Consider the following 27,913-nt stretch of genomic DNA (forward strand, 5'->3'; position numbering starts at 1 on the left):
TGCTGGATATGTCAGTTGCTAACAGAGGTCTTACTGTCTCCAACTGTCAGAGTAGATTTGTGTATTTCTTCTTAAAACTATCATTTTTTTGGCCTCATGTATTTTGATACTCGGTTATTAAGTGCAAACCCATTAGGGATTGTTTTGTCTCCTTGGAGAAGTGACCCCTTTATAATTAAGTGGTGCTCTTCTTTACTCTTGATAAGTTTCTGTGCTCCAATATATGCTTTGAAATTCATATTGCTGTCTCAGCTTTCTTTTGACTAATGTAAACGTTGTATATTTTTCTCCACCTTTTTACTTTCATTGCAGAGGTGTCTTTACATTTAAAGTGAGTTTTGGGGCACCTATATGGCTCAGTTGGCTGAGCTTCTCTGACTCTTGGTTTCGGCTCAGGTCATGATCTCACGGTTCATGAGTTCGAGCCCTGCATTGGGCTCTGTGCTGACAGCTCAGAGCCTGGAGCCTGCTTCAGATTCTGTGTCTTCCTCTCTTTCTTCCCCTCCCCCACTCACACTCTGTCTTTCTCTCTCAAAAATAAATAAATATTTTTTAACAATAAATAAAAAAAATAGAATAGAATAAAATAAAATAAAATAAAATAAAATAAAATAAAATAAAATAAAATAAAATAAAATAAAATAAATACCTTTCCAGGGGTCCCTGGGTGCCAGTCGGTTAAACGTCCAACTTTGACTCAGGTCATGAGCCCTCAGTTGGTGGGTTCAAGCCCCGTGTTGGGCTCTGTGCTGACAGCTCAGGACCTGGAGCCTGCTTTGGATTGATCATCTCCCTCTCTGCCCCTACCCTGCTTGCACTCTCTCTCTCTCTCAAAATAAGTAAACTTAAAAAAATAAATAAATAAAGCGAGTTTCTTGTAGAACAGAGTTGGGCCTTGTTTTTTAGTCCACTTTAAATCTGTCTTTTAATTAGTGTACTTAGACAATTCATATTAAAGTGATTTTTTTATATAGTTGCTTTGATATTCATCATATTTGGAACTATTTTCTATTCATTGCCCTCATTAAGTGAATTGAGATCTCTTTGTTTTTCTAACATAAATTAGTACCACAATGTCCCTCTTATCACCTCTTTAGAAGAAGTCCACAGATTTTAGTGTTTAATTATTATTATACCAAGATAATTTTCTAATTTCCTTTAATATTTTTGAGTTATGCTACTAATTGTTTATTTAGAAACCTACCTGAACTATCTCCAAAAGTGGATTTTTCAATGTATCTTCCAGCAACGATATGTAGCTATATTCTGTTATGTCATTGAATATACTTTGTATGATTTCATTACTATTACATTTGTGACGACTTTCAATGGCATAGAATATTATCTGTCTCAGTGACTGTTTCCTATGTGTTTCATCTATACCACAAAAATTTAGCAAGAATAAATTTCCATATTCTGCTCCAAACTGTTGTATTATGGTCATTAATCAATTTCCTTCTGCATATGTTATGAATCCTATACAACGATGTCAGTAGTTTTGCTTACAGAGTCAATTATCTCTTAATCTTTTAAAGAGATTAACTGAAAGAAATAGGAGTTTTTTATATTTACCTATATACTTTTCATTTCTTGTAACCACATTTCTTTGTGTTAATCCAACTTTCCACCTTGTTGCATTTTTTTCTGCATTCAGAGGTTCTTTTTAATACATTCTTTTGTAATATATCGTATTTGTTCTGCTGAGAATAAATTTCACAGATTTTGTTTGTCTGCAACGTTCTTATTTTGTTTCAATTTTTGAAATATATTTTTTCTTGTTCTAGAATTTTATGTTGACCTTTTTTTGTCATTCAGTATTTTAAAAGTGCCTCTCCATCACCTTAATCTGGCTTGCATTGTTTCTGTAGAAATCTGTTATCATACTTAGATTTATTATTTTGTACATGATGTCTTTATTCTTGAGATCCTTTTCAGATTTTCATTCATCCCTTATCATTATTTTTCAGCAATATCTTGGATTAAACAAAAATTATGCATAATCAAAATTTGTGGAATTTATAGTATTTACATATAGAACATATTAGTGATGGCTCTTTTAATGCTTGGCTAATTCCATCACATCCTTAAGTTCTGTGTCCGTATCTATGAATTGATTTTTCTTCTGGTTAAAAGACATATTTTCTTGTTTATTTTCATGTCTTGAAAAAAATTTTTTTAGCATTTATTTATTTTTGAGACAGAGAGAGAGACAGAGCGCAAGCAGGGGAGGGACAGAGAAAGAAGGAGACAGGATCTGAAGCACGCTCCAGGATCCGCACTGGTAGCACAGAGCCCAATGTGGGCCTGGAACTCACGAACATGAAATCATGACCTGAGCCAAGTCGGAGGCTTAACTGACTGAGTCACCCAGGCGCCCCTCAGGTCTTGACATTTCTGATCAGATACAACACACAGAATTTTTTTTCTGTTTTGTGTGCTGCATTTTGGTGCACTTTTTAAAAAGATCATTGGACTTTTTTGTTATGCAATTATTTGAGATGTTCTTGGTTCTATTCACGGCTGATTTTTTTAGAGTTTGGTTTTTATGGATCTATCCAGAGCAGACTTTAATTTAAGCCTAAGTTAACCCATTGAAGCGGCCATATTGTTCTGGGCATTCTACCCAACGATGCTTGTATTGTATTATGTGGCCTGTCCATTCCAAATGGGTGGAAATCAATCTACTCCAAGACCTACTGAGCTCTAAGAATTAACCAATTTGTTGCTTTTTAGAGATAATTTCCCACATATATCCACATGTGCCAAAGAATTGCCAAGACATTTCTGCAGGAATCCAGAGATCTTTTTGCGTATAGATCCCTCCTATCAGTTATATTGTCACATACAGTGTAGCTGCCTTGGTCTGCCTTAACTGCCATCTTTTTCTCCTCAACTCAGTAAGACCACTGGGCTCTGTTTGGGTTCTGCCTCCCAGTGCTGAAACCTAGAAACCAAAATTGCAAGACTTGCCATTACAACCCTGTATGGTCTGTTTTTCTTTCTTTCTTTTTTTTTTTTTTTTCATGATGTATGCTAATCTATTATATAATAATGGGAAATAATGGGATTTTTAAAAATTTTAATTCTAGTATAATTAAATACAGGGTTATTTTAATTTCACGTGTACAATATAGTGATTCAACAATTCTGTATATTACTTAGTGCTCATCATAAGTGCACTCTGAATCCCCTTCACTTATTTCGCCTATCCCTTCACCCATCTCCCTGTTTTTCAATGTCTGAAAACACTTCTTTTCTCATGTATTTTGTCCATGTTTCTTAATGTTTATAGTGGAGTGTGAGCCTATGTAATTTTTCATGGATGGCAGTCACATCTGCTTTTTTTTTTTGAGACATTCTCAGTGCTAAGGTGGCTACCTGCTTATCTGTAGATAGTCACACAAGCTTTTATTTAGACTTGACTTTATACACCTTTTTAAAGTATAGGTATCACTGTGAGATAAATAGCATCGACTTTGCGTCATCCAGGAACAGTTTCAGGAAAAATAAAATAAAATAAAAACAACACAAAGACAATCTCCATTTTCTTACTCCAGATTTTCACATAATTATAAATCTAAAAATCCTCCACGTTTTACCTAAGAAGGATCAAGAAATAGTATTTTAGAGTGGCAGACTTTACCATACTGGTGCATCAAATCCAAACTATCCATAAAATGATCATGAAAGGAAAGCAAAAAAATGTTATTGAAGACAAATATGGCAAAAGTACTGTAATCCAAATATGGCACAATATACGACAAGTTGTAAGAGGGAATATCTACTAATATTTATAGGAAATTAATGAGAAATATTATTGAGATTGAAGGAGAATCCATTCAGTGACCATTTTCTCCACTATGTCTTCAATCAGTTAGTAAATATGTCTAAAATATAAAGTGTATGGAGAAACAGGGTCATTTTCGTTTCTAAGGAAGTGCCAGTGATGAGTATTTCCTTTATTTGGAGGCATGTGGACTTCCTAATAGTGAATCCTAGAAAGTATATGGAGTTTTTTTCCAAATTATTGGTAGAACTGGGTCACCACATGCCTCCCTATGCATCTTTGAAAACATATATCTGAAAGGAAAGGAACAGAGAGCGCACTCTTGCAATGTGCCCAGTTGCCAGGAATGATCGGATCGAAAGGAACTTGGCTACACATGCAGTTTCTGCTCCCAATTCTCAGTCCACATCTGAAGGGAGGAGAGCATTAGAGAGAGACCCATGACTATATTGATGATAGTAATGGTGTTACTCAAAATAATGAAGATTTCAGCAGTGTTTGTAATAGGTGTTTCATCCTTTCAAAGTACAGTATGGATTTGGTTTTCCTTACTGCATGACTGCCCTTCCTAATGTCAGGAGATGTAACAATGCTCAGCTATGTGCATGTTTAACTATATATATGCTTAATTATACATAACTATGTTTAAAGAAGTTGAGAGGGAGCTTCAGAGCAGATTGTATGGAATAGAATTGTTTCGGGATTATGGGAAATTGTTTAAAGACTGCGAAAAGACAGACTGGAGCCAGATCGTGAAGGATCCTGAATGCCAACCTAGAGATTTGGACTGTATTTATTCTCTAGAGCAACATGGAGGGACAGACTAGGGACACTGACGTTTGAGACACTATTTAGGAGGTTATCGTATTAACTTAAATTACCTATACAGAGGGCCTGATGGCATATTTGGGAGATGTCTAACTGAATGCCTAACTATGAAGGACTTCTTTCTCGCAAGCTTTAATGAAATTACCTATTTTAAACCACATCACCAATTCACCAACAGGTGAAAGTTCAAATCCTACCTACTGATTTCAGCTGTCTCTGGCATGAGTGGGGAAGAACTTTATAGCTCCTTGCCCTGTTCTATTTACAGCACATTTTTCAACATTTTATTTGATATAATTCTAAATAGTCCCTACAACATTACTATTTAATCCTGAAAATGTGACACATAACATGTCATTGACAATAGTGCAGTGACACTGATAGAGTTTTGCACCATTGTGACTATAAGGTAAAAAAACAAGTAAACAAACAAACAAAAACAACTAAAACTAAAAAAAGCCAAAAAACAAAACAAATAAACAAACAACACAGGAATTGATTAGTATCATTATACCATTTTTGCTTAAAATATATTAAAATATTATCCATTTATTTTGCTAAGACAATTTATAAACCCATTCTTATCAGAGCCTATACTTAAATCTCAGTGAAAAATTTCTTAGTCATTGTTAGTAAAAAAGAAAGAAACAGCAAGAAATCATAAACTTATAAAATAATTTCTTCCTTTAGAGAGAAAATATCCCAATCCCATCATTGGTTTGAACAGGAGGCGTGATCAAAGGTACATTTATGAAAGCCTTTCTCAGTTCTCAGACTTCACTCTAATTTCAACTGGACACATCCATTCAAGTCTCCAACTATAATTTTTTTGCTTGTTTGTTTTAATTTTGGAGAAAAAAAATACAACCTTAGAGAAAAGGTGGGGCATCTCACAGTTAGAGCCTGCATAAGAAAAAAAGTCTCAAGAGAAGAAAATGTGATAGTTTCTAAGGAAATCTGTGATGTTGCAGGGTTCTTTAGTGACTGTATATTTAGAAAGAAAAAAGCAGAGAAGTGATCTTAAACACACATGTAAGGGTTGCATGAAACCGAAGAGGAAAGCTAATAAAAAAAAAAAAATCAGAGCCTTGCAAAATATGCTAGGCACAATAAAAAGATCATTTTTGCCAGGTTGAAAACAGCAAGAGGAACCCGGAAGAGCGAGTTCCGTTCCTTGGAACAGATGGTCTAATGTTAACAGAACAATTTAACTGCCATTTTGCCTTTGTCCTATTCCTAAGAGGAATCTGTCTCGCTGAAACTGTTAGGGGAAGAGGCAATGCTGTTTACCTCCCAGTGTAGCTGGGCGGGTAGGGGGACGGCACAGAGCTTCAGCACTTCCCCATCAGGACACCTCCAGGTTAGAATGATGAGAGTGTGGAGAGAAAGAATGTTCGGAACCAGGTTTCATAGTCACTGCAAAACCACAGAGAAGGAGATACATGAGCAGAATCCAGGGAAATAATCCCATTCCTAAAAGGAAGTAGATGACATGTATGGGAACTTGATTTCAATTATTTGGGTTGTTTTGGAGTACTGTACATAGAGGAATGAAGCAAATCCTAGCTTCCAGTGTGAATTCATGAAGAACAAAGCATGGTACAAAGTACAATTTCCTTTCTCCTTAGTGAAGTAGGGGAATGTCGTTGCTCTGGTATAAATTAACTTTTGTGAAAGGTTTCTTATACTCAGCATAACTTCAGTGAGATTCATCTTTGTTTTTGCATGTAGCAGAAGCTCATTCCCTTTCATTATTGAATAGTGTTCCATTTTATGTAACATCACAGTTTAATTTATTCATTCTCCTATTAATAGACACTTGGAGAATTTCCTGGTTTTTATTACAAAATAATGCTGAGGGGCACCTGGGTGGCTCAGTCAGTTAAGCATCTGACTTCGGCTCAGGTCATGATCTCATGGTTCGTGGGTTGGAGCCCCCACATTGAGCTCTGTGCTGACAGCTCAGAGCCTGGAGCCTGCTTGAGATTCTGTGTCTCCCTCTTTCTCTCTGCCCCTCCCCAACTCATGCTCTGTCTCTTTCTTAAAAATAAATAAATGTTAAAAAATAAATAAAAAAAGAGAATAATGCTGAGATGGGCATTCCCATTACAAACCTTTTTTTTTTTTTTAAGTTTATTTATTTATTTTGAGAGAGAGAGAGAGAGACAGAGACAGAGAGTGTGAACAGGAGGGGCAGAGACAGAGAATCTCAAGCAGGCTTCTCAGAGCCCGATGCAGGGCTTGAACCCACGAACTGGGAGATCATGACCTGAACTGAAACTAAGAGTCAGACGCTTAACCCACTGAGCTACTCAGGTGCCCTTTCGCTTGCTTTATTGTGACAGTTGCTTTATTGCAGTGGTCTGTAACTTGTTATTGAGATTAAATGAAAATATACCTAAGGGAGACTTACGAGGGTGCTTGCACATATCAAATACTCAATACCTCTTAAAAATTACCATTTATCATTTTGGAAGCAATGAGGACGTGGGAACTGAGGGGTCAGGGCACATAATGAAGAGCAATCTTCAGATCATTAAATCCAAAGTCATTCTGGAGAGTTAAAGAGACGTAATATTTGATGGATGTATTTTTCGTACGTGTATAAGAAGGAAGAGTTTCAGAAGATGAAGGAGGGACCAGAGCAGAGTATGCCACATGAACTATACACTGTAACAGAGCGGAAACACAATAGAAGTGTCTGGAAAAACAAAGGAGAAAACAGAGACCGGATGTAACACAGACTAGAAGTGGAAACATACGGAAAGTAGATTCCATCTTTGATGAACTTTTCAGTCTTGATTAGTATCTTGGGGACCCCTGTAGAAGACATCTCCCCAAGTAGGAGTCGGTTCTTCAGGAACAGACAGTCAGCAAGCATTTCCCTGGAGATATTTATTTTATGCTGCACTAGAAATCCAAGAGATCCTGTTCTTGACTTTACATTAATTAGCACTTTTATAATTGCCTGGACCAAAATATAAGTAATGTTAATCAAATCTCTCAATCTGATAGGAGAGTTAAAATATTTTGTGTTAGAATTTAAATTCAAATAGTTGAACAGATTCCAATGTGTCTGTGTAATCTAATAAGAATAAATCAGGATTTTTTAAAGCAAGCGAACAAACAAGAAGTCACTGCATTTACGCGGCCTTGCCATATTTAAAAAATAGACGGGAAGAGAAAAATTGGTTGAATATAGTATTATGACACTGACTATGAGAAATATAATAATATCTTAAACTGTCTTTATAGAATTGTATTATTCATATCATGTTATGGTATTCTGTTTGCTTTTGATAATTCTATTTTAAGGAGTTCATGAAGCACAAAGTATATTCAGAAAAAAATAAGATGCAGACTGCTTTTTATCAGAGAAGCAGGTGATGAGATTTCATAGAAGGTGGTGACATTGGTATCCAGTTAGGTATCTAGTGGTGTCCAGTCAGGCCAGAAGAAAAAAAAAAAAAACAAACACTAACGAACCAACAGCAGCAACAAAATTCAAAGACTTGCCACGTGGAAAAGATGTTTGACTTCCTATAGACGACAATGTACACATGGATCCAAAGTAAGTACATCGTGCGAAATGGGATTTTAGCTAAAAGTGGCAGGAGCTGAACTCGTTTTCTCTTTTGTTCGAGCACCTACTTCTACTTCTACTTCTTTCTAGCACTTGTCAAACTGTGGTGATGTGCCCTTTTTTGTCATTGTGAGTGCGAGCTTCTTGAGGAAAGAGGTTGTGCTTTGTTGTCATGTTAACCCTTCACAGTCACCATGGATTCTGGTAAATATGCTGGAGAGATGTGTGCTAAATGGAGTGGGATCGATTGTTTAATAAATAAAGACATCCAAGGGGCGCCTGGGTGGTTCAGTCGGTTAAGCGTCCGACTTCGGCTCAGGTCATGATCTTGCGGTTTGTGAGTTCGAGTCCCGCGTTGGGTTCTGTGCTGACGGCTCGGAGCCTGGAGCCTGCTTTGGATTCTGTGTCTTCCTCTCTCTCTGCCCCTCCCCTGCTCACGCTCTGGCTTTCTCTCTGTCTCTCAATAATAAATAAATAACTGTTAAAAAAATTTTTTTTTAAATAAAGACATCCAAAAGCCTGAGCAGAGGCATTACAGGTAGGATGTCCCCAGTTCCTCTCAATCAGAGCACAATTGTGAAGGTGAATAATGCCAATAGTTTAGTTGGGAATTCATTCTAGAAGCTCTCTGCACCAAGTCTTTATGTCGACTTCATGAAGAATCAATGAATCAGATGTGATAAGGCTGTTTCATTATGAATTCTTTATAGGTGAATACATCTTCATGGATTCATAAGAATTACAAAATAATGATAATAAAATTGAAAAATAAGGAACATCAGTAGTGCCTCCTGCCGTAAGGCCAGAATCTATGACTAACTTGGCACATGAAGCCTTCAATATCCTGGAAGTGATATTAAATTTTGCTGGGGTGTGAATCACTCGTTTTGTTTTTCTAGAATGTCAGTTTCTGCTATTTCTTTTTGAAAACCATATGTCATTATCAAAAGAATCATACTTCAAGTTTAAGGCTCTTTCAGTACTGAATATGATTCATTATTTTTAACTTTTTAATTATTTAAGCCATAATATTCATCTCCATTACTTAAGAACATTTTGCATGAATATGGATGGAGATATTAAACGAGGCTCATAGACATCCTCTTTCATACTGGCAGAAGTAAAATTTTCACCATGACATTTAATAGATAAGACGGAAAGGCCTGGCGTTTCAAAGACAAAAGGGACTTTTAGTTTTTACTCTTTAATTATGATTGTCATCTTTGAACCCTCTTTATTTCCCGATGTCAGTTTAGTGAAATATTGTATAAATAACTTTACTATATATTGAAATTCATGCATTAGTCTTCATTGGCATAACTTCAGATTGCATGTATGTTACTTTTATTTGATTTTATAAAAATGCAGTTTCTTTTTTTTTATTGTGTTGCTCTTTCCTTTTTTTTGTCCCTTAGAACTTTGCGTCATTGTTAAACATTTAAAATTTTCAACAAAAGCATCATATGACTAAAATTGATCAGATAATTGAAAATCCCAACCCCTATTTTTTATACGTATACTGTTGAAAAGAATCCCAAAATATATTATGAGTTACTTATAAAAATACAAGCATTTCATCATGGGACCTAAAATCGTTGAGTTTTTTTGAATCACAGGTAATTATTGTCTTCTTTTAAAATGTTGATTTATAAATGATTTTGAAATCACAGAATATGAAGAAAATTAGATAGAAACAAACAAAATGACTTTAAGTTCAAAATATAAACATGTGAAAGAGATAAAACAAAACAGTGTCTCGTGCCATAGGTAGAGATTATATTATTAAAATGGAATAAGCTCATGTCTTACAAGCATTTCAGAAGCAAAAAGAATCTGAGGTCCAGACTGTCTAGCTAGCAGCAGATGGGAAATTTCCACCCACTTCGACTGGGGCATAACTTTTTCTTTACTGTGCATTTTCCAAAATATAAACGTCTACTCACTAACTCAAAGGCCTTTCTTCAGAATGCTTTTAATGCATTTCAGGTTAGTAATTTCTCATGTTGGTATGATATTGAAGGAGGGCTTACGGTGCTCAGTTTCCTAGAATGCAACATACTAAATTGTGGAGGGCACAAAAGATCATTGCAACTGACAGATAGAAGAAACATATGTCCCAGGTTCTGGGGTAACTTCCTGTTTATGCCTTATGGCAAGCACCGTTATTCATGTAAGCTCTGTTTCACTCCCACAGGTGTCCCAGTTGAGTGAAAAAATATAGAGTCACTTGACATATAAATTAAGAACTGAATTCTAATTCATCCAGTGTCAACCATAACACACGTCCTCGGGAGCCTTGATTCTCAGCCTTGTTGGGCTACCAGTGGGAACACATCCGTGTTAGGATCTGAGGCTCCACCCCAGACTTACTGAGTTTGAATCTGCATTTGTAACAAGATCCCAGGTTGAAACATATGTACAATAAAAGTGAAGAAACACTACCCCAGAGAAACAGGCTGGACTGACATTTGCTTTAGGATAGTTAGTTCTTTGGAACACATTATACACACTCATACACAAACACAAAGAAAAACAAGGTTGACTAAAAAAAGAAAAAAAAGGCAATTTTTTTTTTACTGCTCTCATTTGCAACTAGTTTTCTTCATTTGCAATTAGATTCTTAGTTAACATGATTTTTTTTTAAGTTTATTTAGTTATCTTAGAGAGAGAGAGAGACAGAGACAGAGAGCAAGCAGGAGAGGAGCAGACACAGAGGGAGAGAGAGAATCCCAAACAGGCTCTTTGTTATCAGTGCAGAGCCCTCTATGGGGCACAATCTCACAAACAGGGAGATCATGACCTGAGCCTAAACCGACTAAGTCACCCAGATGCCCCTAATTAGCATGACATTAAAAAATACTTCACTATATGTCTTTAGATTTCTAGTTTGTTTTCATTTGTAATTTTCATATATAAAAAATTTCACTGAAACATAGATATATAATTTTACTGATAACTATGAAACTAAAATATATCTTACCCTACTCATGTCAAGAAGGAGAACATAATTAGCAACCATAATGTCCCCCAAATTTCCTCCAAACTTTTTTCTCCTAGTTGGAGCTATTATTTTGAATTTGTGAAAACCAGTTTCTCGCTTTTCTTTAGGTGTATGGATTCCAGATTACATATTTTAATTTGCCTGTTTTTAAACTTTATATGAATGGAATAACACTGCACGTACATATGCTTTTATTTCTTCCTTTCATTCAACATTCAGTTTGTCACATTCATGATACATTTATTTCATCGCATGTTAATTTTGTATTATAAACATATGCAACAGCTTATAAATTCATTCTATTATTTATGAATCTGTGATTTCTTTTTTTCATTGTCAGTTCTTGTGTACCAGAAACTCTGCTACACAAAGTGTTCTTATACGTGTATCAAGGTGCAAATACAGAAAAGACGTTCTCTAAGATAACAAAAATTAAATTGTTGCCTTATAGGGTATGCACATCTTCACCTTTTCTAAATAATGACAATTTGTTCTCCAAAGTGTTTAAGTGAATTTATGTACACACCCTTAGTACATTTGGGCTATATTGTTTGTTCCCATGCTTGCCAGCTTTGCTGATTGTCAGACTTTTAAATTTTTGCCCACCTATCGGATGTGTTTTTAATTCTCATATCCACTAATAATTCAACGTGGTTGAGCGTGTTTTCTTGTGGGTTTTCGGCATTTAAATATTTTCCTTTGTAAACTGTACAGTCAAGTTAGTCCATTTCTCTTGCTTTTTCACTCTTTTCATGATATATATTGATGACCAGAATTCCCTCATTTTCATATAGTTGAACTTAACAATTTTTTCTTTAACATTAGCATTTATTTTCCCATATAGTTGAAAAAAGTCCTCCATATTTTGATATTATGAATCCATTTTCTTATGTTTAATTTTTATAACATCTTTACAGTTCTGACTGATGCACTTAAGTCGTCAAACCACTGGAGTTATTTTTCACATGGTATGAGTTATGAATCTTCAAACTCTTAACATCATTTATCAGGTGTATAAAGATTAGCTTTTCTCGGGGCGCCTGGGTGGCGCAGTCGGTTAAGCGTCCGACTTCAGCCAGGTCACGATCTCGCGGTCTGTGAGTTCGAGCCCCGCGTCAGGCTCTGGGCTGATGGCTCGGAGCCTGGAGCCTGTTTCCGACTCTGTGTCTCCCTCTCTCTCTGCCCCTCCCCCGTTCATGCTCTGTCTCTCTCTGTCCCAAAAATAAATAAAAAACGTTGAAAAAAAAAAAAAAAGATTAGCTTTTCTCATATCAAGTATCCAAATATGAATAGATCTGTTTTGGAGCATGCTAGTCCATTCTGTTGGATAGTCACCTATCCCATTGTTAATACCAACCTGTCTTTATTCCTATAAATATAAAATATAGAGAGAGCTACCTGGTTGAGCAAGGCCTCTCATTTTGTTTTTCTTCAATGGTATCTTTGTCACTGCATGTCCATAAAAACTTTAAAATCAGATCACCAACTGCAACAAAAATAAATCTGTATTTGCACTTGGATTGCCTTAAACATATAAATCATTGGGTTTTTTTGCTTTTTTAAAACCATGATCATGGTATATATTTCTATCCAAATATGTGCTTCAAATTTTTTCTAAAAAACTTCATCATTTTTTCTCTAAGGTCTTATATATTCTCTATTGGATTTGTTTCTATATAGTTCATTTTTGGTATTATTTAAATGGTCTCTTCTTATCTCGTTTTATAATAAAATGATATTTAAAATACAATTGATTTTGGGGTACCTGGGTGGCTCGCTTGTTATGCGTCAGATTCCGGATTTCAGCTCAGGTCGTGATCTCATGGTTTGTGAGATCAAGCCTTGCATACAACTCTGTGATGACAGCACAGAGCCTGCTTGGGATTCTTTGTCTCCCTCTCCTTCTGTCCCTCCCCTGCTCATGCTTTCACTCTCTCTCTCTCTCTCTCAAAATAAATAAATAAATTTTAAAATACAATTTATTTCCATATATTGGTTTTACATATGGCTACTTAACCCTTTTATTAATTCTAGTAATTTACAGGTAGATTTTTAAAGTATTTTCTACATACACAATGATAACATCTTCAATTAGTGACTTTACAATCCTTTACAATCTTTATGCACATTTCTTGATAATTTCCTTCTTTGCTTAGTAATATAATGAAAAAATATTTAATAGTCATGGTGATAATACCATTATTTTCTTATTCCTGACCTCAAAAAAGAAGAGTTTCAAGATTTCTTCATTAGTATAATCTCAAAGGAAAATGTTTCACAAATATATGTGAATAGTTTACAAATATGATATTTCTTGTTGAGTTTCTCATAAATATTAATTATAAGATTAAGGAGATTTCACTCTATTCTTAATTTTCTAAGCTTTCCTCATAAATGGTTATCTTTTTTTTCTTTCAAAATGGTCACATACATGGGGAACCTGGGTGGCTCTGTCAGTTAGGCGTCCAACTTCTTTTCGGGTCATGATCTCACAGTTCATGAGTTCAAGTCCTGCATCCGGCTCTGTGCTGACAGCTCAGAGCCTGGAGCCTGCTTCGGATTCTTTGTCTCTTTCTACCTCTGCCCCTCACCCACTCACAGTCTGTCTCTCTCTCAGAAATAAATAAATATTAAAAAAAATTGAAATGGTCACATATGATTTTTCCCTGTATGATAATGAGGTGGGAATAATCCATTTTCAAATGTAAACATTGGATTTCTATAGCAAACCACTTCTTGACCAAGACATCATTTTTATGTATGTTTGAATTATTGTTGACAATGTAATTTTAACTATATTAATACGTAACATTGATGTACAACTTTCATTTTTCATCCTTTTGTTGTCAGGTTTTAATAGCACGGTAATAAAAGACTCCAAGAATAAATTGGGAAATATCACCACCCTTTCCCGTCTCTGCTTTGCCTGTTTCTAATTATTCTTCTGATTGATTGGTACATGGAGATTGCTTCATAGGCAAATTTAATCTACTGCTACAATTTCTTTAATAGATGTAGGATTATTCAGGTATTCTATCGCTTAAATCATTTTTGTAAGTTTTATTTTTGTTCTGTGTTTACTAAAATATTTTTATTTTGCTTCTGTATACATATTTAAATCACAGATCCAGGGGCTTTGCAATCAGGGGGGCTCTTTGAGTAGTGCCGGCTGGTAGTACGTGTGGGCAACTATTGTATGTTACGTCTATACTTGCGTAAGACCCCTGTGTAACTGTCCACGTATTTTCTCTCTCTTTCATTAATGCAGCTGGATGTAAAGGGTTTCGTTACTTTGGAAACACATGTTGGTAGGACCCCAGATCCTGAGTCATCGTGTGGAAAGAACCTGCTTTAGTCTGTAATGTGAGGCAGATATCAACCTTTACTGACATAAACCAGCTAATATTTCAAAGTATAACTGTTACCATAGCATAGACTATGTGCTATCATTACCTGTATAGTAATTACTACCTTGAATTGGGACACTACTGTAGGAAAAAAAAAGCGAACTACATAGCATTTGCTATAGCCAACATATAAAATATATAGTGTTAGTTACTTGCAGGTGGCAAATAAAGAGACGTGCCAGGACAAATGGCTACGTTTTCATGTTATGTTGTTGCAGACATTTAATAACTTACCTGCTGTAACTCGTAATGCAGATAATGTGCCTGCTCTGTCTCTAGCTCTAGGGGAAACATTTGGAAAACTGTACCATAATAGTGTGTATTGTATTGCTGACTGTTGGCTGCATTTGGCAAAGTATTACAGGAAAGAAGAAATGAGCTTGGTAAAAAATTGCCCGGTTTGAAATCAGAAATGAAAGGTAATGAAGAAGTCCAAGGATTCAAGGCCTTGCATATTTTGAAAAAGAGATAATTTTTATCCCCCCAAATTGAAAAATGGAACTTAAGAAAGGCCTTGAATGCCTGGGGCTAAAAACATTTTTCTCAACTGAATAAAGTTACATGGAGCAAATATCAGACTAAGATGGTGAGAAACCCAACTGCTATTCCAGATCACCTGAAAATGATCACCTATAAAGTTAGAGAGTGAGCCGTGGTCTAGAAGCTTAGAAACAAGCCAGATAAACTATACTCATTGTTTAGTGAATGATTGATTAACAGCCTGCCTACTCCAGTAGTAAATTCCATCCATTATCACATAAAAAAAAAAGCCTACCTCTTCATTTTCTGGCTTTGAACTTCCCTTGATACTAATTCATTTCTTTACCTAACACTTTACTAATTATAGAAATAGCTCACAATAGATCATGGCAACCCTCAGACTTCAGATGAGCACTGACTGAAACAATAAACCAACCCAAAAGGATCACATGTTATAGGAAGAATCAGATTTAACCTTAGTTCACACTCTACCCCCCCCTTTTTTAAAAATTTTTTAGTGTGAATTTATTTTTGAGAAACAGAGAGAGGCAGAGCATGAGTGAGGGTGTGGGGGGGGGGGGCGGTTGCAGAGAGAGAAGAAGACACAAAATCTGAAGCAGGCTCCAGGCTCCGAGGTGTCAGCACAGAGCCTGATGCGGGGCTCAAACTCACAAATTGTGAGATCATGACCTGAGCCTAAGTCGGACGCTTAACTGACTGAGCCACCCAGGTGCCCCACACTCCACCCCTTTCTACTGCCATCTAGAACAGATTTAGGACACTGAGGAGTCTCCATCGATCAATCAAGGTACGACATCATCGTTTCTTGGCAGAGTCAACCTTTTCTCATGTTACCAGACCTACCTCTGTTCCATCAAATCTGTGATCCTGTGTTTAGTTTTTCTGTTCCTGTGTTTTATATATGTGTGTATATATATATACACAAATATATATATGCACAAATTTATTATATTACAGCAAATTAAGCAAATGTGAAAATCAGAGATTCTATCTGAAATGTCCAACATTAGAAAAATAGATGTTCTAGAAAGACAAAAAGATTACATGTGTGGCACAAGCACTGAGGAAACATTTTATAGATATTTTCCAAAATGAAGAATACAGTTCCCAGCATGATAATTTAAAAAAATGTGTCTATCAAAAAAAAAGTGTGTATCAAGTCACGTAAGTATGAAATTTCAGAATATTCAAGGATAAATAGAGGGTCCTAAAAATTCTGGAAAGACAAAGAGAAACACTCACTCTCATATGAAGGAATCTGAATGACACTGAACTTTTCAAAAGCAATACAGGAAATTAGAAAATAGTAAGACCCCAAACTTTTTTTTGGAAAACGATGTAGAATTCTATATCCAACCATACTGTGAAGCTTGCATAAAAATATTTTGGGAATGCGGATTCTTAAAAATGTGCCTCCATTCTCTATTTCTCCAGCAGCTTCTGGATGATATGAGCCAGAAAATGAGTGAAAAGGGAAAAACAGATACATGAAGAGCATGATAAAAAATATGCATTAGTCAGTTGAAGGTGGAAAATATAGCTATATAGCAGGACAGATGGCTGGATATCCATGCTATGTAGTTGCAAAACATTTAATAAAGCAACGAACAAGAGAGAAGCAAAGTGAATTTCTCAAAAACTGGGGAGTGACAAATAGTACAGGAAACTTAGCAAGCAATTTGCAAAGGTTTGTGCAAGATGATAAAAAGTTCCAGGAGGGATAATTCCAAAAATATAGAAATGGATTTGGTAGATTCTCTAATATATGGAGCTCTTTGGGGGTACGTTACAATTTTTTTTTAATTTTTTAAAATGTTTTTTATTTATTTTTGAGACAGAGAGAGAGACAGGGGAGGGGCAGAGAGAGAGGGAGACACAGAATCCAAAGCAGGCTCCAGGCTCTGAGCTGTCAGCACAGAGCCGGACGTAGGGCTGGAACTCACAAACCGCGAGATCATGACCTGAGCTGAAGTAAGACACTTAACCGACTGCCGCCCAGACGCCCCATGGGGTACAATTTTACATAGGAAGAATTTTTGTTTCAAAGTCATGGTATTCAGCCACCAAAAAATGAGGCAATCATAAATGCCAGGAAGTGGGGCTAAATGCCAGGAGGTGGGGTGCCTGGGTGGCTCAGTCAGTTGAGCGTCTGACTCTCGGTTTCAGCTTATGTCAAGATCTCGCGGTTTCAGGAGTTTGAGCCCTGCATCTGGCTCTGCACTGGGATTCTCTCTCTCCCTCACTCTTTCCCCAACTCACACTGTCTCTGTCTCTCTCAAAATAAATAAACTTAAAAAAATAAATACCAAAAAATAATAAAACTTTGTAGAAGGAAGAACATGTGGACTATGTGTCAGATTGTAAACTATATACCTACACACACACACACACACACACACACACACACACACAAACACACGCTGAGTATCAAAATGCTAAAATAATACTGGGAGAAAGGGAAAGGATTGTGTGGAGGGAGTGAATAGTGGAAGAGTGCTAAATCTTGATCTCAATTAGAATTAAGTGGAAATAATATAGAATATTAGAAAAAGGAAGTATAAGGAAATTCATTAGAATTATGGAGGTAAAATCCGGGAAAAAATGGAAACAAAGAAAGACCTTTTTTGGAGTTTAATTGGGAGTAGAGTTTGGAACAGTTGATGCTCATAATGACACATGTATAATTTGATTTTTAAACTATATACTTCATTACTGTGAAAACCAAAAAATAAGTAAGTAAATAAATAAAATAAAACCAATGAGGACGTATTTTGTGTGTTCACTGGATCTTGAGGACTTTCATGGGAATGGATTATGGTAGATCAGTCATGACACCTTGAAGAATGTGAATTCGGACTAGGTGACAAAGAGCTTGGTGTACTATGCGGTGTTTTGACCTTATCTTAAGGGTAATTAGAAATTAATGAAGAATTTCAACTTGAACATGATTAAATTCTCACTGTATAAAGGTCACTGTGTCATGCCATGGAAGATACTTTGGTGACTCAGTTGAATGCTCTGATGATCTTGTTTTGATAGCGCTTTGGACCATGGCTTCTAGTCAAGTTCTACTTTGTCTTTGCCTTATTCACATACAGCTGCTTCTCCATATATATTCCCCGATCACGCTGTGGCTAATTTGCCACCATTGCATGGAAACCCTTCAGTTTGTCTAAATTCAGGGACTCCACAAACGTATTCTGTAAAAGGCCAGACATGAAGTATTTAAAGATTTGGGAGTCAAAGTATGATTTTTGTCACATATTCTTTTTTTCCCCCCCCCTTTAAAACACTTTCAACCATTCTTAGCTCACTGGCCTTACAAAAACAAGTCACATGCAATATTGGCCCTTGGGGTGTAATTCTTATTTTTGAGGGAGAGAGAGAGAGCGAGAGCACATGAGTGGGGAAGAGGCAGAGAGAGAGGGAGACACAGAATCCGAAGTAGGTTCCAGGCTCCGAGCTGTCAGCACAGAGCCCGACACGGGGCTCGGACTTACTGACCAGGAGATCACAACCTGAGCTGAAGTCAGACATCTGACTAAGCCACCCCAGTGCCCCCGAAGTACTTTATGAACCAGTTTTCTTACCCCCCTATTAATTTCTTCTGCTGCTTGTTCCAACTGGTTTCCCAAAGCAGCTCGGTATACCATTGTGTGGAGTCACCTGGAGTAACTTATCACAACATGGATTCCTAGGTCCAGCTGAACACATGAAAGGATTTTCAGGGCCTGGAATGGCTATTTTTACGAAGTTCCCTAAGTGATTCCAATAGACTTCCTTTTCAAAAGCACTATCTCCTATCAGGGCGCTCCCCTCATCCCAGCCTCTGAAGCATAATACCCTTCCCTTCAGGCTTTCCTGTGACAGTCCCAATCTCTTAGACCAGCTTCTCTTGGCAGTCACCACAGGTCTCCCCAACATAATGCTGTGCCCATTAGTATGAGCAAGTTATAAATATGCTAAATTGTCTCTCCTCTCACCATCTGACTCTCTTTTGCATGTGTATATTATGGTGTTTTTCTATGTAAAGAGTTTCAGCCCCATGTGCAGAAATAAGCCTCGTTGCAAATTACTCTGTGATTAGGGATGATGGCATCTACCCAAGTATAGAAGAAAACCTGCTTTAAAATAACGTAAAAAGAAATCTGTCTGATTCTGGCAAAATGGTAGACCAGGCTGGCCAGAATCTTTCCCCATATTAAAAAAAAAAAACACAAAAGATTCAGGAAAAAAATAAATACACAATTTTCAGAGAAAAAGTTCCAGTTTCATTGCTGGACCCTACATGTTTCCTTTCCTTTATTGCGAGCTTGGACAATTATTGAAAATCATGTATTTAGCTTTTCCAGAACCTTTTTCAGTTCCAGAGAAAAAAAGATTGGAGATGATGGAAGCAAAGAAATATTTGGAATCTTTTTTTAGAGCTGCGGAAAGATAGATCTTAAAATTGAAAATCACTCCGCATTTTGAACAGATTTTTCAAGATGCCATAATTAATCACATTATAATAAAACTGTAAAACACTAAAGACAAATACTTAAGTCCTAAAAGTACCCAGAAAGAAAGGAACGACTACCTACAGAGCAACAATTTGATTTTTTTGTTTGTTTGTTTGTTTTTCAGAGAGACAGAGCGAGAGAGTGAGTATGAGTGGGGAAGAGGGAGAGAGAGAGAATCTTAGGCAGGCTCCGTGCTCAGCAGAGTCCGATGTGGTGCTCCATCTCCCAACCCTGGGATCATGAACCCAGTTGAAATGAAGAGTCGGATGCTCAACCAACGGAGCCACTCAGGCACCCCTACGAAGCAACAATTTAAAGAAAAAAGCAATTTGAAAAACAGTGAAAGGCTTTTTAATAGCTACAGGAGAGACCAGAATAATATGAAATAGTTTCAATGTTGTGGGAGAAAGTAAACTATCACTGAAAAGTGAGAGTAAAATAAAGAGAATTTCAAGAAAAGAAGCAGAGCTTTAAAAAAAATGGAATTATATGATTTCCGTGCAAGAGTTGCCAAATATATACTTCAGGAAGAAAGAAGTTGAACCAGAAAGCAGTAAGATGCCAGAAACAAAAAATATATATAAATATATGCATATATTTAAATCTAAACAAGAATTGATTTTGCAAATCAATAAGGCAAATAACCCTAACCAATCTGAAGAGTATTTAAAACTGGTCAATACTAGAATATGATAATTTAATATATGATAGGGAAATTTTAGCCTTTAATGCTGGTGTGAAAGTCCAACTGTTTAATGACTTGTTTGGATTTTTAAACTAATTTAAAACCAACATACAAATTAGATCTTAAAATATATATTACTTTTCATTCTCTGAACTAAACTACATATTCAAATTTGCTTACCAAGTGGTATAGTTTATATTGCAATCATCCATTGATAATTCTAATAATTTCCAAACCATTTGCTGATTTTCAGAATGATATTTTTAGTATGATGTTGTGTTTGAAGAATCTTTTTTTGCTAAGTGTTTCCTCCATTCTTGTCATGATTTCTTTTAAAAAACAACACTGACTTCTTTCACGACCACCCCAAATTAAATCGATAATCACTACATGGTAAATAGTTTCAAGAGAAAGATTCACTGAAAATCAATGACATTGTTGATGTTATTGCATTCTCTCTCTGCTTTTTTCTGAGCCAAAAATATGTTTTATTTATCATTTTTTAAGTTTTTTTTTTAATGTTTATTTATTATTGAGAGTCAGAGAGAGACAGAGCATGAGCGTGGGAGGGGCAGAGAGAGAGAGAGACACAGAATCCGAAGCAGGCTCCAGGCTCTGAGCTGTCAGCACAGAGCCCAATGCAGGGCTCAAACCCACAAACTGCGAGATCATGACCTGAGCCAAAGTTGGATGCTTAACCTACTGAGCCACCCAGGTGCCCCTGAGCCAAAAATATGTTAAAGATAAATAAAGAAGTCCTAAAAACACCCAGAAAGGAATGAAATATTACCTATAAAACAATTGTACTGATAAAAGGCTTCATCAAGTTTATAATACTTACAACACCATCCGAAATCTTTATATAACTGGTATCTCCATTTTTTACCGTGTCTTGAGAATCATGGATTCGACTCTCATTTAATTCTTCAGGCCAGGTGACAGGTGGCTTAAGAGGATAATTGGGAACATGGTTCTGTTGGTCTACCACCCAAGTGTGAAATGACCCATCAGAGTTTCCGTTTCTTCATCTTTAAAATGAAGATGACAAGTTACATCATCCTAATAGGTTAGTGTTCATCTAGAATCATGCCTGGCATAGGGAAGATGCTGTGTAGGCATTAATTCTCTATGCATTGGTAGAAATGTAGTTAATACCTATGATAGGTTAATGATGGAGGGTTTTTCGTGATCCAGGGCAATTAAATGAACATGAAATTCAACATTAGCCCACATCCTTCATGTTCATGGTCCTAAACCTCACCAAAGTCTCCTTCAGTATATGTGGTCTTTCTCTTGTTGCTGGAATGTTCATTATGGTAGTGGACACCACGGAGGCTGGCCAAAGCCCATGGTGGATCTTTAACATCAGCCATGAGCTTTTCTGGTCCCTCCTAATATCTCTCAGAACCAAACTGAAGAGGAGAAGCCAGATAGGCTTCTTTTTTTTTTTTTCCTCCAGGGGTGCAAAGTTTGCTGTGAGTGATGCCAGGCTCTGTCTTACTATGTAGACTTTTGGAGATTGTGGTCAGTGTGCAAGACCACCAGTGACATAGTTGGTGTTTCTGTGTTGTCTACCAGTGGCTTCTTGGGGTCATATGTATAAAGTGCTTGGGGAATGCAAATGGCAATGTCTAGGAAGTGAGAATTTGGGAGTTCTTAGGGCACTGGGAATTTATTGGCATTAGAAGGTAGGTTAGAAGGTAGAGCTGTGCTGAGGCAAAAGGAAAAGTTGTGGCCCATCTATAGGCTTATCAAAATATTCTCCCATATTTTAAACCAAGTGGAAAAGAGCTAATAAATGTTATACAATAAAATATAATTACAGTAAAACCTTGGATTGTAAGTAACTTGTTCTGTGAGTGTTCTGCAAGATGAGCAAACATTTCTAATAAATTTTAACCTGATAAAAGAGCGATGTCTTGCAATATGAGTAGTATGTGCCCGGCGAACGTCACATGATCACAACTGAGCCAAAGGTTCTTGAAATTTGCTTTGATATACAAGTGCTTTGGATTCTAAGCATGTTTCCCAAATTATGCTCACAAACCAAGGTTTTACTGTGTGTGTATAGGTATGTGTATATGTGTATATATATGTATACATATTAATGCTATGTGTTGCTCGATCTGTTTGCATGCCATAATCAACACTCATAAACTCACCCAGCTGGTGACTGGCTGACTGAGAACTTCAAGCCAGTTGGGAATGAATGTTCCTGTTGCAGGGTCTTAAAATAAGGAAACGATAATTGACTATTTTAAGTTACAATTTTGATATTTTGTTTTCCATGGATTTTCATCAATTTTGTTTTTCTAAAATATTGTGTGAAATATTCTTTATCTTAATTACTGAGTTTTTTGGAGTCTCCTTAAATGTCGTCCCCTAGGCAAGTACGTGATTTGTCTCACACCAATTCAGGGTCTGGTGGAGGTGGAAAGTCCAGGAAAGTAGTCTACATGGCTCAAGACTTGCATGAACTGAGGGGTAGTGGCTCAGACAATGGCTTTCAATATATCTGAATAAAAAGATTTAAATATTTTGACAACTATAATAGGCTAACAAAGATCAGTTTTATTTAAACGCATGTGTTAGAAAAGATGTCCAACTCAAAGTTTTAGAGAAAGGCTAGCAAATTAAGTCCATAATATAAGAATGCTAATTAACATACAAATTAGTGTTGACATAAGAAACAGAGATAAAGTAACAAAACCCTAAGTGAATTCTTTAAAAACACATAAAACAGACAAATCCAAGATTTAATGAATCTACTTCCAATTGTTTTGCATAAATACTAGTTGCTAGGAGGGTAGCTCTTAAAAGGCCTCATCACAAGAAAAAATTGTAACAATGTGTGGTGATGAATACTAACTACATTTATTGTGGTGATCATCTTAGAATATCTACTAATTCTACAATATATACAGATATCAAATGATTATTATGTTGTACACCTGAAACTACTATAATGTCCTATGTCGATTCTATTTCAATGAAGAAAAATACTAGTAAATTGACTTCATTAAAAAATGTGTGGTTTGTGTGATACATTGTGACCATGTGGGTTTTCCCGAAAAATACAAAACCCAAAGATAACTTGGCTTTTCAAATAATAGAATTTAGCAAATATGTATTATAAGTAGTGAGAAATGATTGTGATTATAAATAACATTCATATTTTTAAAAATAACAATTATGTATCTTAAGTTGTTAAAATAACATGTTGCAAATGTTTAAATGTATTCATTTTTAAAGCCAAATATTTAAAGAGTTTTTATACTTTTATAAAACCTCAGAATTACATGGCTGTGTCATACATGACTATAAAATATATGTAGGAATGGGGGAAAATGAACAAGAAATTTAATGCTAAAAATTTGATGTGGCCAAGATACTATGAGTTGGGAAGAGAAAAATGAAAAAAAAAACATAAGAAGGTTGCTAAATCAAAGACAAGTGAATCAGCAAGGAAAAATAAAAAGACTTTGTAAGCATCTGGTAGATTCTGTGCTAAGAAGAAAATATGCTTTGGGAATTAATTCTATCTGGCTAACTATATTCATTATTTAAAAAGGAACACAATTCTAAAATGTCGACTATTAGTCTTAGTTGTCTCTCTCTTATTTGTTTAATTCTTTTTTTTATTTTTTATTTATTTTATTTATTTATTTTTTAACATTTATTCATTTTTGAGACAGAGACAGAGCATAAATGGGGGAAGGTCAGAGAGAGAGGGAGACACAGAACCTGAAACGGGCTCCAGGCTCTGAGCTGTCAGCACAGAGCCGGACACAGGGCTCGAACTCATGGACCGCAAGATCATGACCTGAGCCGAAGTCAGACGCCCAACTGACTGAGCCACCCAGGCGCCCCTAATTCTTAAAGACTTACATGATAAGAGGTAGATTCAGATTTCTGATGGTTTTGAGACTTCCTTGGGTCAAAAGGCTACCCAAAGAAATATAACCACTTAGATTATTAAAACAAAGGGAATTTCAAAATTCCCACAAATTAAAAAGCCATGAAATAGAACCTTTGATAATAAAATAAAGAAAATCCCCATTCAGTATTCATAATCCAATACATGGGAGAATGGATTTCAACCAGTGGTTCTGGCACACTGAAAGGTGGGGCAAGTCAGGGGGATCAGTGACTAAGCCTTGCTTTTCACATTGCAATTTCCACAAAAAGTGAAAATTACACTGACAAAAAGGCAACATTTTATGGATTTTCATTTTCAAAGTTTACCTATAGTTTCTTGTCTTCTTTTTGAAATGGTCCTTTTTAAAAAAAGTGAGAGAGAGAGAGAGAGAGAGAGGGCACATGCAAGCAGGGAAGAAGGGCAGAGAGAGAGAGAGAGAGAGAGAGAGAGAGAGAATCCCAAGCAGGCTCCACACTCAGCGTGGAGCTAGATGCTGGGCTCCACCCCATTATCCTGGGATCATGACCTGAGCCAAAATCAAGAGTTGGATGCTCAACTGACTGAGCCACCCGGGCACCCCAGAAATAGTCCATTTTTTAATGCACAAATCTATTCAGTAACTTTCTAACCAGAGAGTAATTCCAAATTTGCATATGCTCTGAGTACTAAAGGATGTCTCAGAGGAACCAATGCCAGTCCACTTCTCGTAGGCTTCGTTTTTACCTTTGGTCAACCATGCAAACATTCCAATAATAAAAGTCTTTTAAAAGTTATGTGGTTGGATATGATTAATGGGAGGGCACCCGAGTGGTTCAGTAGGTTGAGCCTCGGACTTTGGCTCAGGTCATGATCTCGTGTTTCGTGATCATTGCTCTCAGCGCAGAACCCACTCTGGATCTTGTGTCCCTTCTCTCTCTGGACCTCCCTGCTTGCGCTCTGTCTCTCAAAAATAAATAGACGTGGGGTCACTTGGGTGGTTCAGTTGGTTAAGCATCTGACTCCTGATTTTGGCTCAGGTCAGGACCTTATGGTTCGTGGGTTCAGGCCCCACATCAGACTCTGTGCTGACAGCGTGAGGCCTGCTTGGGATTCTCTCTCTCCCTCTCTCTCTGCCCCTCTTCTGCTCGCTCTCTCTCTTAAAATAAATAAACATTAAAAAAACAAACATTAAAAAACTCTTAAAAAAAGAAACCAACACAATTATGGTCCCAATAACACTTGGTTTATACTAATTTTTAAAGTATAATATGTGAAAACTATACTATTTGGCAAGGATAATACTGTACTGATTGATTAGCTGGTCACCTACATTGGGGGAACATCCTCTCACCAGCCCAGTTCTGACCCTTCAGGATTACTTCGGTACCCACGGTTCTCACACACATGCACCTAAAAATATTGAAATGATACAGATGGAGACATTCATTTTTCTGTCTCCCACAGTCTTTTTGTATAACCCCATTACTGCTCATATTATAATATAGTTAACCTGTTCACAAATATTTCCTTCTACAGCATTTTGTGCTCAATGAAGTCAGGGAATATGTAATATTCATCTTTGCGTTTCCTGAGTTGGTTTTATTCTCATGCATTCTAAATGCTCAATGTTTGCCGAGTGAAAACATATTAGAAAATTATATGACAGTTATTGAATTAATGAGATGCTCTTCCATGGAATAAATAAAATCTCATCCCCAGTTTTGATACCTTCGTTTAAATATTAGCTCTTTGTGAAGTAGAATGATAGAGCAAGTGAACATAGAGTCATGCGTTCTGATGCAAGAGAGGAGAGATTGAAATAGTGGTGTTGCTTCGATAGCCTACTGGAAAAGGCCACCCTCCCTTAGTCCTGGAGGCACAACAAAAAGGGTGCAGAAATGGAATCGACAGTCGCCATGAAAAATATCATCTTGCATCACAATTTTAATTAGAGTTTAGTTTATTGGTTTCTGGGGAAAAACAAACAAGCAAACAAACAAACAAAAAAGCACTTGAAGGCTAACTACTGCTTTGCTTTTCCTCCATGGAGTTAATCTCACAGGAAAGATATTAATTAATAGGTACTACATCTAACATCAGTGAATCATTCGGCATTAATCACAGCCACGGAAAAGTCTGTTGTGTCTGAGGGGACTGTCACATTCATTTCATAGCCAGCAATTGCTATTCATATAAAGGTGGCATTAAAGATAAGAAATAACAAGTAAGTGAAATTGAAAGAAAATGAAACATTTTATGAACAACAGACTGTGTGTGACTCAATAGTGAGCTAAAACCAATGAAAAGAAAGTTTTGTGGGGTTTTTTAATGAATTTGGTAAAATGATCCTATTGTGAACTTTTCCTACTTTTTTCCCCCATTTTACACTGAGATTTAGCCTGTAGGACACAAGGCCAGCAGCGAACATTCTCCAAGACATGGAATTTTTCTGCCAGAACTTTTCCAAGCACAGTAACAATGAGGGCTTCTGAATAAATTTGTCATTGCTCTTTACCCTACAAGAATATCTTTCATTCCCATAAAATTTATCTCAAACTCATCTCATTTATGAAGTCTTCCATAATTGATCCCATAATCTCTGATTTTTACATTTATGGAATAACTCTACTATGTCTCTGTAGCACTAAATTACCTACTTCTGTATATCTCAGTCATTTTGTTGTTTTTTTTTTTTAAATTTATTTATTTTGAGAGAGAGAGAGAGCACATACATATGTGAGTGGGAGAGTGGCAGAAAGAGAAAGAGAGAGAGAATACTAAGCAGGCTCTGCTCTGTCAGAGCAGTGCCCAACATGGGGCTTGAATCCCACAAACCACGAGATCATAACTTGAGCCAGAATCAAGAGTCGGTCACTTGGCTGACTGAGCCTCTCAGGCACCCCACAGTCATTTGGTCTTAAGAACAGGCTTCCTTCTCTGAGTTTCTCATTGGATGGTAAGGATTAAACCATGTATTTACTGTGAAGTCAGGGTATTAAAATTATAAATAACAAATATTACCAGTATCTTAACACCCTAAACAGGCCACCATTACAAATTCCCTCATTCTGTGTCTCATCCACATCGACATCAGAAATCCAGTCATTATCTCTTTTTCATCTTTGAATTTTTTTAAGTTTACTTATTTTGAGAGGGAAAGAGAGAGACAGAGACCAACCAGGGAGAGGGGCAGAGAGAAGGAGAGACAGAATCCCAAGCAGGCTCTACATCATCAGCACAGAGCCCGCTATGGGGCTCGAGCTCACAAACTGTGAGATCATAATCTGAGCCAAGATCAAGAGCCAGACGCTTAACCAACTGAGCCACCCACGCTCACCTCTTTTTCATCCGATGCATGCTGACATGTTGCTAAATAGTCTTGGTTTTTATAATAATATATTTAACCGATACGTCACAGCAGAAGCAATGAAAATAAGAGGAAGTCTACATCCCATGAGGTTAGGTTGAGAGGAGAATTTGGGGTACAAAAGAACTGAAAGGTGGAAGAAACCAGCATGACCCAGCATGTTAGGTGCCGATTTCTACCACAGATGCTTTACAAACAGAGCACCACTCACCAATGCAATAATCCCATTGAGTAAGCATATTATTTATGTTTATGCACGAGGAAGCTGTAAACTCAAGTGGCCAAGTTCCTTCAACAGTGCCTCACCTGATACGTGGCAAAGCCAGGATTAGTGCCCCTTGTTGTGTACTTAGA

This window comes from Panthera pardus, unplaced genomic scaffold, assembly GCF_024362965.1.
Source record: "Panthera pardus isolate Hobbes unplaced genomic scaffold, ASM2436296v1 HiC_scaffold_1, whole genome shotgun sequence".
Lineage (NCBI taxonomy): Eukaryota > Metazoa > Chordata > Mammalia > Carnivora > Felidae > Panthera > Panthera pardus.